This window comes from Ostrea edulis, chromosome 3, assembly GCF_947568905.1.
Source record: "Ostrea edulis chromosome 3, xbOstEdul1.1, whole genome shotgun sequence".
In the NCBI taxonomy this organism is placed as follows: domain Eukaryota; kingdom Metazoa; phylum Mollusca; class Bivalvia; order Ostreida; family Ostreidae; genus Ostrea; species Ostrea edulis.
In genome coordinates, this window is record NC_079166.1 from 45,873,816 (window position 1) to 45,886,901 (window position 13,086).

At 34.6% G+C, this 13,086-nt stretch overlaps 1 pseudogene; it reads right to left on the bottom strand.

The window, feature by feature from the left end:
• Positions 1-3,736: 3,736 nt before the first annotated feature.
• Positions 3,737-12,833, bottom strand: LOC130053572 (synaptic vesicle glycoprotein 2C-like; annotated as a pseudogene).
• Between the last annotated feature and the right edge of the window lie 253 nt (positions 12,834-13,086).

A 13,086-nucleotide genomic window follows, 5' to 3' on the forward strand; every position in this document is an offset into this window, starting at 1 on the left:
TGTATTTTGGCAACACTAACCTGAAATTATAAAATGTTTTGCAAATACTAATTTATTTCCGAAATTAGAAAAAATCAACTTGTAGATTCTGCGTTCTGACCTGTAGCTTTATTCTTTTACACACACACACATCTCACGAAAAAAAAAAATGCTTGACAAATAATTGAAAATATTTCTAAAAACCCGATGATCAATCAAATTATTGTATTTCACTTATGACGGTTAATAAAATATTTTGTAAAATTTTTAGGATCTAGACAATATCAACAATGAATATTTTCCCATGAAAAATCTTACTAATCAGAACGCAGGTGCGTGTTCTATTAACGAAAACAGTGATGACGGTGAATCAGACGATATGTCAACCGATTTAGAGGCCCGGGTACACATGTTTGGGGAAGGGATTGCCAACTTACCCCATGATCCTTGTACAGAAGATGTGAAATAACGATCTTTAATTGAAAAGGGGTGCGGGTGTGCAAAAAACTATATTTCTACATTTAGTTTTTCAGACATCAGAGAACACGCTATTTCCTTAACTGAGATGACAAAAAATGAAAGACTTTCATATTATGGCGAAGTTTATAAAGATACAATCTAAATGTAGACAGTCAAAAGATGGAGATTCAATTAGAAAACGTCTTCGATACATTAAGTTTGTCGACAAACTTTTTTGATAACACACAGTATTGGCGAGTTTGCATTGAAATCTCTGATACATCATCTGATCACAAATGGGTTGGTTTCAAGAACTCATGGAAATAAACATAGGCGGCCTAAGAATGCATACGGTTTTGATGTTTTGAGGGATGTTCCTCAGTTCATATCTAGTTATGCCGAAGAGCATGGTCTGCCTCAGCCGGCAGCAGTCAACAGGAATATCGGTGTACACATAATTCTACCATGCAGTGAAAGCAAACAGTCCCTGTACAGAATATACGAAGATGTTTGTATCGATAATGACAAGACAGCAGTAGGACTACCGACGTTCAAAGGCATCTGTCAGATTTGCTGTCCAAATATAAAATTCATGTCACCCAAGACTTAAGTATGTCCTATCTGTGAACAACACAAAGATCACATTCAATTGGCCATGACAAAAAAAACGACAAGTTAGCTGCTCTGGACAAATATAATCTAATTAAAATCAGATCCTAGGATACGCTCACAATCGCTTACACAGAGTATACGGCGCGGATCTAAGAAGTCTGATTTTAATTAGATTGGGTCAAATATAGTGCACATTTGAATGAAGTGAAAGTAGAACGACAGGTACCTTACAATAAATAAAATTCACAAACCACTAAAGTGTGAAAAAATATCTTATACAATGTATTACAGCAAGTGTGTTTAAAATCCGTTGTTGTAAATACTGTGATATTTACCGATAATAAGAACTGCATGAGCAACCAGTCCTGGTACAACCAGCTTCGCCGATGTCAACAGAGCTTAACCATGTCCATTTATATACCTTTGATTACTCGCAAGCTGTATACATGAAAGGTGAAGATCTATACGGAACAGTGATCAATCTCATAACTCCTATAAGCAATACAAAATAGATAGTTTGGCAAACACGGACCCCTGTACCGCATCATGTTTGTCAAGTTGGACCTCTCTACTTTGCTACACCTAGAAAGATTCAGTTGTTTGGAGTTGCTATAGAACGTAGCTTCTTGATTATTTCTGTGTACTTCCGTTTCTAAATTTAGACAATTTAATATTTTCTGGCGAACAAATAGTATTTAGAAATAGGTTTTGTAAATCACGTAGGTCAACTTCCTAGTAGATGAGGATTCGACACCGGGAAAAACGGAACACACGCCAAGGTCGCTATTAGCGTAATTTCTATGCTTCATTTTTGTTTTGAGAATTTTGGACTTGGTGAAAAAGAAAGCCACCTACAATGTGATAACGCTTCAGGTTAAAATCCAAATTAAATAATTAAAGATAGTAATGAAGAAATAAGAACGATTGTGTAGTTGCACATGTATTATGGGTCTTTCAATTTTTAAAGAAGCATTTTCATTTTACTTTGAATGAGAAAACAAATATAAATTCATGTTGACGTACTTACTTTGTAGAACGCTGAGTGACAAACACCCCCAAATAAATTTTCACATGCAAGTCCCATACCATGGCAAATTTCCCCCCAGTTTAGCTTGCATTTTCCCCAATAATGAATTATGAAAGGAAAATGTATTTGAAAAAAATAAACGTTCGATGTGAATTATATATATACATAAGACTTACATGTAACAAAGTGTTATGGGAATGATGATTTGGATAGAATAGTTGAAAATTTTAGAAGGTTAAAGAAAATTAGATGTGTAAAATAAAGATAATATAATGTTTGATATGATTTTAAAACTTATTTACAATAAAATTGATTTTTCCCAGTTCGACTAAAATGTCAACTATTTTCCCCAATTTGAAAGCCACAGGACCCATGTAACATTCACATCCAATTATTTCATTCCCTTCAAGGGTATTAGAAAATTCAGACACTTTGTTTTCCAAGCAGACAAACCAGGTAGAATACGCTATTTAAAAGAACGTTGGGTGTTATTTTTTTTCACATAAGAAATGGATTGTAACAAGTCTGATTTATTATGTTACCACATATCGATTTTTTCGGCTGTTACATGTAACACCAATCCTGAAAGGGGATACATTGTAGTTGGGCGATATGTGTGGATGTTGGGGGAGGGGGTTGCGGCGACTACGGTATAATTCGCTGACATGCCATCTCAACAAAAAAATTCAAACCTTAATCTTTTTCAAACAAGGTACTGGTACATGTATATATAATTTCCTCTCTGAATTAAACTCTTATTAATGATTTACACTTCTCCTATATATTGTGCACATTCTTCTACCGGTATTGCTGTAGCTAAAGAAGTGCCAGACTCACCCGGAACAGAACTAAAACTGCTGAAAGCAGGCGTGGATACAGATGCCATCCTTCCTCCAAGCCATTCCGGCAACTGGTTTGACCAGAGAGAGAATGCAATACTTGTTTAAATTTATTAGACCTATTGTCAGGGCCCCGTATAAGGACGTAGTCGCCCCCTCTCCCGACACCCAGGGAGAATAAAAGACAATAAAAACTAGCCTATTTTGAATCTGTCATAATCTAAATAATTGTTTGAATGTTGATAAATGTATACATATATATCAGATGATAAAAAAAAATTCAGACTCATGTATTTTGATTACGTTTGAAATAGTAACAAAACGTAACAAAATACAACGTAAATTTCCAAAAATCATGACGTCAAACGACTCGATGCAAGTTTTTACCAAGGTTGATGGGGATTTTAAGGTCATTATCATTGGGCTGTAACGTAATGTTACATATCAACAGAAAGAGGAGAAATTCTTCTATCTAAAACATTTAAAAGGTGAAAAAGTGATATTTTTCACTTAAGGGTGGTTTTTGCTTGACGGTAATCATATATGCAAAACTGCATTTTTAAAGACGTTTATAACACTAATTAACACAACTAATGCGTTTCCAAACTGTATTCAAGCTATTTTGAAAAATATAAAATATTGATGGATTAAGGACAAAGAACATCATTGTTTGGAATTTTTTAAATAGGTGTGGTGGAGTTTAAAAACATGTAACATTTTTAATAAGATTGTGTTAGAATATTTGAAAAATGCAGTTTGACCAATGGTTATTTTTTTTAAAAATATACACCATGTATTTTAACTCTTGAAAAAGGGGGAGTGCTATGACCGTTTCGTTTATGTCCCAGTAATCTCGCACTTGCTCGCGAGACTTGTGCATTTTCTTACCAATGACGCACAAGAGTCATCAAAGCGCGATAACTCTAACGAGCTGGTAATGAGAAGTATTAGGGAAGGTAGTTCGATTAGTGCAAAAAAAGTAAATAAATTTTTACATCACATCATTCTTCCCCAGTACCTTCTAAATTTCAAACAATTCAATACATTACAAAAATAAAATAACATAATGTATACAGTAAAATAATGTGGAGTACAGCACATGGAAATAAATATCAGAAGATAAAATCACTGTGTACTGGAAACATTTTACCCCATGGTTTTTTTTGTTGAGCAGAAGCATTGAAAAACTATTTTGCCATTTTGAATTCACACAAAACTGACATAACCCTTTAAATTTTGCCCTCTTTTTGAATTCACTCTTTAATTTCTTTAGAATGAGGACAAAATGAGTGAAAATAAAAATAAAATGAGGGTGAAATTTTCCTGATGTACAGTGTTTGTTCCTAAAATTTTGATTTCCCCCCTTTTTATATTTGACCTTGTTTTGATCGAACCTTTTGGATAGTCTATCAACTTACACTTGTCTATACGAGTCTGTACATTTGAATTAAAATACTGTGCAGACAATTCTTTAACAGTACATTAATCTTAAAACGACAGATACAAGTTGTTTGATATTGTAACAGAAAAAATCCCCCAAAATACTTTATCCCACATTAATACAAAACAGATGGCCAAACATTTTGTGAACAGCACCTGCTTGTCATAACTATTGTGAAATGCAAATTAGAAACTTTGAAACGTCAGTAAAATCCCGTACACTCACGGCCAATGATGACTTTAATTTGAAATCAGTGGATATCAGTCTGTACAGTGCTGGGGAGGCGTATTGAAATCAGGCCCCCAAATACCAGTAGTCCTGCTACAAGAATCATTGGAATAGAACAATGAAGATCAACCAGCTCACCAAACACAACATTTCCCAAAATGGCGGCTATTCTACCAACCCCTGACAGTATACTAAATGCTGTGGACCTGTAAAATATATTGTAAGACATTATGTCATTGAGAGGTGATTGAAAACCTTTACCCAACAAATTATTTGATTTCACAAAATTTCAACATACATGTATTTCTTGCTATTCAATGTCTTTCAACCTCAGAATTGTATCAATCAGTTCTGGGACATTATCCCAATCTATGAAGTTGAATTAATGCTGACTTTTAAGTATCAAACATATTGATCATAACACTAGCTGGGGTAAATCAAAGTGAAAGGCATATTGTGGGGCACATTTATTTAATCTAACACAATAAATCATTTTCTCTATTAAATGTTTGAATGCAGCAAAGTTTATTGATAAACTGTAGAGGCATATTCCTGACTAGGAAAATAGAGAGGTGTGTTCTCTCAAAGGGCAATTTACAATGTGGTCATCAAGGACATCTCACAAGGTATGCCGACATGTGGTAGTAACCATACTGAGACCTGAACAAAGTGAAAATTAATAAATTTTAGCTAACCTGACATTGGTTGGAAACAGTTCTGCCGAGAGGACATCCAAGGAGTATGGTCGACACAGCTCCAAACAAACAGGAAATGGCCAGGTTCTGCCACCTGTCTCGAACGAACGGAATAAAGAACACACTGACTCCGGAGCCCACCATACTAGTGGCTGTAAAAAAGAAAATAATCACACCATACTAGTGGCTGTAAAAAAAAGAAAATAATCACTCCATACTAGTGGCTGTAAAAAAGAAAATAATCACACCATACTAGTGGCTATAAAAAAAGAAAATAATCACACCATACTAGTGGCTGTAAAAAAAAGAATATAATCACACCATACTAGTGGCTGTAAAAAAGAAAATAATCACCCCATACTCGTGGCTGTAAAATGTAAATAATCATATCTGGAATGTTAGAAACTCAAAACTCGTGGACATGATATCACTGATCATAAAGCATACCATCAGCATTTCTAAGACATAATTTTCCATTTATAAATTTGTTTTCATTTCTCTCTTAAAATGTTATTAAACATACTTTTACACAAGTAAAACTTGGCTGGGACATTCAACGAATAATTATTGCACACATATCAGGTATATGTATACATGTACTGTATAAAAGTTCTTATTTTGAAGATGACCAGCACACCACAAATAGTTTTAGAAATTTACTGCAGATAGAAAATGCACATCTTTAGCTTTGTAATTGGTTGATTATCCTAACAAGCTAATAACAAACGGGAACTAAAACATCTAAATTCCCAAGTCATGCTCAATGCTGGTGTGGTGTGTGATGATAAAATTTATCATTGTCATCAGCAAAACCAATGCACCCAAGTCAGCATTTGCCTGATTTGCTGCAAATTTTGTGCACAAATATATGTATATTTCTTCTTATAAGCAGTTGTGTTCTCAAAATTTTCATACTGTCAATTTAGCTGGTCATGGAATGGTACATTTGTACAAATGTCTCTTGTGAAAAGGAGCTACTTTGTCTCTATGGCAACACTAATTCATTTAGGAGTGGACTGGAAAACAGTTCCACCCTCTTCATAAAATTCTTGACTGCTTGGGGTGATACTTTATGATGGTGAATCTTGTCAATTTCTCTGATTATCAATGAAGCATTTTCAGTCTGTTCAGTAGCCTGACCCCTTTTGATGATGGATCTCCCATGACATCCATAAACGTCCTGTCATTCTTAAGAAGAACCATACTTTTGAAAATAAAATGTTGAAATTCCTTGAATTCTATCAAATATTTTGTTATGATTCAAATCCCAGGGTGACCAACTTGAACATTTGTTAAGTGTATATACAGCATTCATTTTCATACCTATGGGTAAATCTACTATCAAGTACAGATTTATATATAAAATAAGACACAGGAATTCCTCTGATTATCTCTTATTACCCAGGAGGAGTTTCCTTCCAATCTGGTCCATGAGATAGATAGTCAGGAGATTCCCTGGAAGATTGGAGAGTGCTGTCATAAATCCTGAGAAATAGATCCATTCGGAATCCAGAAACTTTGTGGTGTTGTCCCTCCGGTTAGGGGGTGTGGAGTGGTGGTCACAGGGTGACCCCCCATACAGCTCAACCCGAGGGAACAGTTCAGGAAACCACATCCACAGGCCATAGTATCTACAGGATAGTAAAATCTATTACAGAAAGGCCATAGTATACAGGATAGTAAAATCTATTACAGAAAGACCATATCTACAGGATAGTGAAGTCCAATATAAAAAGGCCATACCATCTACAAGATAGTAAAATCTATCACAGAAAGACCATATCTACAGGATAGTAAAATCTATCACAGAGAGACCATATCTACAGGATAGTAAAATCTATTACTGAAAGACCATATCTACAGGATAGTAAAATCTATTACAGAGAGACCATATCTACAAGGATAGTAAAATATATTACAGAGAGACCATATCTACAAGGATAGTAAAATCTATTACAGAGAGACCATATCTACAAGGATAGTAAAATCTATTACAGAGATACCATATCTACAGGATAGTAAAATATATTACAGAGAGACCATATCTACAGGATAGTAAAATATATTACAGAGAGACCATATCTACAAGGATAGTAAAATATATTACAGAGAGACCATATCTACAGGATAGTAAAATATATTACAGAGAGACCATATCTACAGGATAGTAAAATCTATTACAGAGATACCATATCTACAAGGATAGTAAAATCTATTACAGAGAGACCATATCTACAAGGATAGTAAAATCTATTACAGAGAGACCATATCTACAGGATAGTAAAATATATTACAGAGACACCATATCTACAAGGATAGTAAAATCTATTACAGAAAAAATATATCAAGTTTCCATATTGTAGATTAAATTACATTTTACAAGACTATTTTTTCTACAGTGCATACAATTTTGCAATGCATATTGCATCATGAAATTGAAAGGCAAAATGTTGTTTCATAAATTATTAAAACATCAACCAAAACAATTCATTATTACTTCAAGATGGTAAATTTATACCTGTTTACACTATGAGTGTACTAAGTTAATGTGTATACATTTTGCACATTTCAGGATAAAAGATTTAAAAATATAATGATATGTGCCATTATCATGTATCATTTGCTTAAATTTCATACTCATGCTTTACATGTAAACTTATACCAATTTTGATGCACCAGATGCGCATTGCGACAAATAATGTCTCTTCAGTGATGCTCAACCTAAATGTTTGAAATCCGAAATAACAATGAAGTTTTAGAGTGATTATAGGGAAAAACAGTGTGCCAAAAAAGTGGAGTTAAATTCGTCTAAGGATGAGAGCTATGCGTGAGGAAGATAATCCTTAATTTTGAAATGAATTTCTAAATTTTATAACAGCAATTAAATATACATCCGTATTTTCAAGCTAGTAACAAAGTACTTAGCTACTGGGCTGTAGAGACCCTCGGGGACTAACAGTCAACCAACAGAGGCCTCGACCCAGGGGTCACAATCTATGCGAAAGACATCGGACCGTCGGACCTGACTGATGTGCAGTGCCTTAGGTCCGATACATCATATTTTACACCGGACCGGAATGTCCGATGTCTCAGTGTCCGGTTTTGAGCTTTACTATTTTGACGCGGAGTGATTTAAATGTTTGTTAAAGTAAAAAATATCACACAAATCCAAATACGTAAATGAATGTGATTAAAACCGCATGAACCGTCTATAGTATTATGCGGGAGGGATACCTGGTATAATTAATAAGATTTCCTTGGTTCTGCGTTTTCACGTGTTTCACTTTTTTACATTAGGTTTTTCGGTTTGACAAAATTTGGTTCGGTCCGGTGTGTTCATTGATTACACAGGATCTAATGTCCTATTTGATGCACCATATAATAAAATTTTAGAATGTATAGGGTTTACAATCAAATTTAAAGTTGCAAGACAAACATGCTTACCCAAAGCTTAGTGAGAAGTTGATGATAAGCATGACGACAGTAGATCTAAGGAGAGGAAGTCTAAACAGCTCACCTGAGGTAGACATTAGCTGTAAAACATATTACAGCATTTAGAGACCGTACATGTGCAGATTGTGGATGATAAATTGTAATATAATATCTAAAATGTTTGATGTGTGTTAAATCATCATATTATGATACAGAATAAATTTGAGATGAAACTTACAATTTTGAGATTTTGTGACATTCCTGAGGCACAACCTCTTTGTCGATCATCACTCTGATGTGTTGGCCTGTAGTCTCGGTCTAGTACTACTGAAGTCACCTATAAATTTCATACTATCATTTAAAAAAAGAAAAGAAAGTATCTGAAACCAAATCACCTATACTGTATATTGTAACACTGTGGTAGGCATATTATCCATTAGGATCGTATCTTGTAAAATTAAAATATACCTGCAGATCTAGCTATTCTGCTGTTACAGTAAATATATTATGGTAATTTTACTGGCTTATTGAATTTCCAGAAATTCTTTTCTTAATAATAAATCTTCAAAAAATACTTATAAAAATGTCATTAATATTGGCAACAAAGTAATTGTTATAAATAAAATACATGTATACATAATATAGCATTTTGACTTAAATTTGCAAAAAGAAATAACCAAATTTAAAAAAAAAGATTTAAGGTTAGGTTACTGTATACTTACATCATATTTTGATAATCTGGGATTGTTCTTTCTGTATATAAGACTTAATACAGACAAAACATTTTTGTTTTGTCCTACCTAAATATGCAATATAAGGTTAATTTTATTCTGATTCCCAAAACATCATGATTCCAAAACAATTTATGATGACCACTTAGCTCAAATGAATGCATACTATACCATACTACATTTTGACTACTTAAATGTATAGTTTTGGAAACGGTATGCACTCTTCAAAATTCTTGGCTAACATGATTGCAAAATTCACTTTATACTTACAGAAAGCAACAACTTTGGACTTTCAGGCATGAAGACAAAGAACACAGCAGATGAAAGACTAGGAATGGTGCAGAGGGCCACAAATATTCTCCAACTGTTGTACTTAAAGCTTGGACTGAAGTAACCGATATCACGGAGAATCACTGACCAGGCTAGACCTGCAACATAGATGAGTTGTTACTTTGAATTAAATGTAACTGCCTCTTACATTAGTCTGAGAGGCCCTTCTTTTTTTCTGCAGTTTGAAAACAAAAAGAACAAAGTGTGACCCAAAGAAGTCTAGCAGAGAATGGCAGCCTCTAAGCAGAATGAATCATGCATGATATGTACTACATGTATGTCTTTACCTAGGCCTGTACCATCTACACATATTCTGAAAAACGAAAGAGTCTCTGTCAAATCTTCACCTTTCTTTACAATTCTGAGACTGGTACCAAAACAGGAATCGATATATTGAATTTATTATAAAACAAAACACATACCAGCGGCAATGATATTTCCAAACATCCAAAATGTTGCCAAGGCACTGATCATTTTTCCTCGCTTCTCCTTTGGTTGGAATTCAGTGAAGTATGAAAATATCACAGGTATGCTTCCTCCTACTCTGCTCATTAAGTAGAGAAAAGGCTGTACAATTCATCACTCATTAAGTAGGGATAAGGCTGTACAATTCATCACTCATTAAGTAGAGAAAAGGCTGTACAATTCATCGCTCATTAAGTAGGGATAAGGCTGTACAATTCATCACTCATTAAGTAGAGAAAAGGCTGTATAATTCATCACTCATTAAGTAGGGCATCGTCGGATACCCACGACTGATCTCATCTTCTACTCATGATGAGTAGAAGACGAGATCAGCCGTGGGTATCCAACGATGTAAGTAGGGATACGGCTGTACGATTCATCGCTCACTAAGTGGAGTAAAGACTGTACAATTCATCGCTCATTAAGTAGAGAAAAGTCTGTATAATTCATCATACAAGTCAAAACACAGTTATTATTTTCACCAATAATTGTGATGCATTTAGTAGTGTTGAAAAATCGGGAAAATTTCATAATCGATCATTATCGAAAGAACTGTTTCGATCAATGATCGATATAATCGGTATTTACATGTAGTTGATAGATGTTTACTATTTTTGGGGTTATTTCTATTTAGTTTTATGGATATGTGCAGTATACACACTAGCTGGTGTCACTGAATTCCTAATTTTTAATGTGGATTCCACTCTGACTCTCCCCCGCACATGTCTCGGTATAAAAGCGGGAGTAACAGTCAGATGAATCTCGGATTGAATATTAATTAGTGTACAGGCGACAATCGATTATGAATAATAGAGTCTATAATCTGAATTGAAGAGTAAAAAACGATCGACAATCAGTTGTCGGTGACAATCGTTTCATCATTGGCATTTAGTCATTGAAATACATGCATCACCAACTAGTGTAACTGAAATGATACGACAAGGTCTGATGTATACTTAGATAATTAAGACTATTTGGTAACTTGAAGATAAGTTTTATTATATCAATTAAAGTCAGCATACCCACTACCGCTGATGAATCTGGCAAGCAGGAAAATCCAGAACACTTGTGAAGTACTGGAGACCAATCCCCCAAGTCCATTCACGGTTAGTGAACCCATCAGAATGGAGCGGCGACCGTGACGGTCAGCCAGCGAGCCCCAAAAGTACCCCCTATCATCATACCTGTTGAGAAAAATCACCAAAATGAAAATTAACGGTAAAGTTACATATATGAAGAATAAAATTGTAGTCAAGTCATTTATAATTAATAGATAATCCTATAAGAAGAGTTAGCAAGTTAAAGTTATTGTATTCATAATAAACTTGGAACGGTACATACAATGTAAACTAGCAGTTTACAAACCCAAAACCCTGAGCTGAGCCACCACACCTGAAAGTCTTTAGAAGTCAAAAACTCACCAACAAATATGATTGCATTAAGCCAGCCTTTATCCTAGGAGGACATACTGAGGTCTTTCTCAGCTGAGGGCAGCATGAACGACACAGAAAGGACTTCTATTGCATCACTTGACACTGCCCAGCCACAGAGGATGAGGACCAGTCAATGAAATTTGCCATAGCCTACACAATATAGCACACAGTTTATCATATTTTTCTCGTAACATGAATTTTTATAGTCTGCATCCAAATGTTGTCGTCTGCTATGACTACAATCAATGAAATTTAAGGCCTGTACATGTACTTATCAATAAGCTTGCATCTGATGCATGAAAGATAAAAGTAAGATTTTTTAGTAAAACATGAGCTCTGCAAGCAGGACATCACTTTCAAAGTAAAAAGTACTCTCCAGTAACCAAATAATGTTTTCCTTTAACCGTATCAAAGTATCAGCTGCAACCACAAACTTGGTGCAATATGCATTCCTGCAAATGCCATTAAATCCCACAAAAATAACTTGAATGTACTGAATGCTGAAATCACCCCTCCAGTGACCTTGGCTTTTCAATTATTATTAAACTTGAAAATGAAAAGAAACTAAGATCTAAAGGCAGGTAGCATTCCTGCAAAATCTTGTTCTTATGGGCAAACCAATGTATGAACATGTGAAAATATGAAATTGAACAGAAAAGTTTCTGATTCAGATCTCCAATGCAAATCTCTTATGGAGGATAATTATCTAAAGAAGCAAAACTGTACCTGTTCGTTTGATGGCATCTTCATAAAGCGTGTCCTCACCAACCGGACTTAAAGATATATCTGAACAGTGTAAAAAACAATATTTAAGTATTTCACAGTTAAATCTATTGCATACAGGTATTTTTGTAATCTACATCATGAGAGTGCACACCTGCTAACATCACTTCAAGTCTAAATGAAATCAATTACCCTCCAATAGTGTTATGCTATTTTGCAAATTCAAAGTAACCCTCTATTTAGTAGCAAGTAGGGCTGTCAAGGTTCCAAAAATTTTCGGGTCGGTTCTAAATTTTTAACTTCGTGTTCGGGTATTTCGGTTCGGATCTATATAACTATTTTAAGAATCTAATATACAGTTAAAATCAAAACCTTTATAATGTATTTAGTCACAATAATTACCCGGGGACGTGGGCTGAGGTTTAGACTCGACATCCATGGTACTAGAAACAGCATTGTCACTTCTACTCGTTTCCATCCATGCTTTCAATGTTTTGTCAATGACGATGTTGCTCCTGTGGCGTATTTTCAATGCATCTGACATATCTTACATGTACTGTCATTATTTACAGTTTTATCGACAATGCCATCATTTAACAATTGATCAAAATACAGCCACCTTTGAGGGTTTTGGCGACATAATGATTATATTTGAAAAACAAAACCCGAACCGAAATACGGAAAAATGGTAC